Below are 2,500 nucleotides of genomic sequence, written 5' to 3'. Positions count from 1 at the left end.
CCTCTCCTCTCTCTCTCTCTCTCTCTCTCTCTCTCTCTCTCTCTCTCTCTCTCTCTCTCAGACAGAGCTTAACGAATGACCATTTCATCGTTTGCTTCCCTCGCCCTCAGGCCTTTACTCCCTAACACTCGAAACTAATTAAATCTCTCTTTGCCCGAAGCAAGGTCTCTCTGGTTGGCGAGGGAAATTCGGTGTTCTTGCCTTAATGATCAGAAGAATACTTTCAGCAATAGAATCTCTATACAAATTTTGTGTATATCTATGTAAACCTCAAGGCATATACTGTTTATAAGAATATATTTTTCATAAAAACCCATATATCTTTTTGAATATCAAATTCATTCTCCCTTAGTTCCTTTTATAAGAGTTACTTTTGCCCAGGCAAGGATTTGAACATTACCGTCGGTTAGAAATACAGTAAACAGTAAGTCTTCCTCCATTCTTACTGTTTAAATAATATACATACATATACCAAAGGCACTTCCCCCAATTTTGGGGGGTAGCCGACAACAACAAGAAACAAAACAAAAAGGGGACCTCTACTCTCTACGTTCCTCCAGCCTAACCAGGGACCCAGCCGAGTTCAGCTGGTACTGCTAGGGTGCCACAGCCCAACCTCCCACATTTCCACCACAGATGAAGCTTCATACTGCTGAGTCCCCTACTGCTGCCACCTCCGCGGTCATCTAAGGCACCGGAGGAAGCAGCAGAGCCTACCGGAACTGCGTCACAATCGCTCGCCATTCATTCCTATTTCTAGCACGCTCTCTTGCCTCTCTCACATCTATCCTCCTATCACCCAGAGCTTTCTTCACACCATCCATCCACCCAAACCTTGGCCTTCCTCTTGTACTTCTCCCATCAACTCTTGCATTCATCACCTTCTTTAGCAGACAGCCATTTTCCATTCTCTCAACATGGCCAAACCACCTCAACACATTCATATCCACTCTAGCCGCTAACTCATTTCTTACACCCGTTCTCACCCTCACCACTTCGTTCCTAACCCTATCTACTCGAGATACACCAGCCATACTCCTCAGACACTTCATCTCAAACACATTCAATTTCTGTCTCTCCATCACTTTCATTCCCCACAACTCCGATCCATACATCACAGTTGGTACAATCACTTTCTCATACAGAACTCTCTTTACATTCATGCCCAATCCTCTATTTTTTACTACTCCCTTAACTGCCCCCAACACTTTACAACCTTCATTCACTCTCTGACGTACATCTGCTTCCACTCCACCATTTGCTGCAACAACAGACCCCAAGTACTTAAACTGATCCACCTCCTCAAGTAACTCTCCATTCAACATGACATTCAACCTTGCACCACCTTCCCTTCTCGTACATCTCATAACCTTACTCTTACCCACATTAACTCTCAACTTCCTTCTCTCACACACCCTTCCAAATTCTGTCACTAGTCGGTCAAGCTTCTCTTCTGTGTCTGCTACCAGTACAGTATCATCCGCAAGCAACAACTGATTTACCTCCCATTCATGATCATTCTCGCCTACCAGTTTTAATCCTCGTCCAAGCACTCTAGCATTCACCTCTCTCACCACTCCATCAACATACAAGTTAAACAACCACGGCGACATCACACATCCCTGTCTCAGCCCCACTCTCACCGGAAACCAATCGCTCACCTCATTTCCTATTCTAACACATGCTTTACTACCTGTGTAGAAACTTTTCACTGCTTGCAACAACCTTCCACCAACTCCATATAACCTCATCACATTCCACATTGCTTCCCTATCAACTCTATCATATGCTTTCTCCAGATCCATAAACGCAACATACACCTCCTTACCTTTTGCTAAATATTTCTCGCATATCTGCCTAACTGTAAAAATCTGATTCATACAACCCCTACCTCTTCTAAAACCACCCTGTACTTCCAAGATTGCATTCTCTGTTTTATCCTTAATCCTATTAATCAGTATTCTACCATACACTTTTCCAACTACACTCAACAAACTAATACCTCTTGAATTACAACACTCATGCACATCTCCCTTACCCTTATATAGTGGTACAATACATGCACAGACCCAATCTACTGGTACCATTGACAACACAAAACACACATTAAACAATCTCACCAACCATTCAAGTACAGTCACACCCCCTTCCTTCAACATCTCAGCTTTCACACCATCCATACCCGATGCTTTTCCTACTCTCGTTTCATCTAGTGCTCTCCTCACTTCCTCTATTGTAATCTCTCTCTCATTCTCATCTCCCATCACTGGCACCTCAACACCTGGAACCGCAATTATATCTGCCTCCCTATCATCCTCAACATTCAGCAAACTTTCAAAATATTCCGCCCACCTTTTCCTTGCCTCCTCTCCTTTTAACAACCTTCCATTTCCATCTTTCACTGTCTCTTCAATTCTTGCGCCGGCCTTCCTTACTCTCTTCACTTCTTTCCAAAACTTCTTCTTATTCTCTTCATATGACTGACCCAGTCCCTGACCCC

This window comes from Palaemon carinicauda, chromosome 14 (genome assembly GCF_036898095.1).
Source record: "Palaemon carinicauda isolate YSFRI2023 chromosome 14, ASM3689809v2, whole genome shotgun sequence".
Lineage (NCBI taxonomy): Eukaryota > Metazoa > Arthropoda > Malacostraca > Decapoda > Palaemonidae > Palaemon > Palaemon carinicauda.
This window is presented reverse-complemented; position numbering follows the sequence as displayed.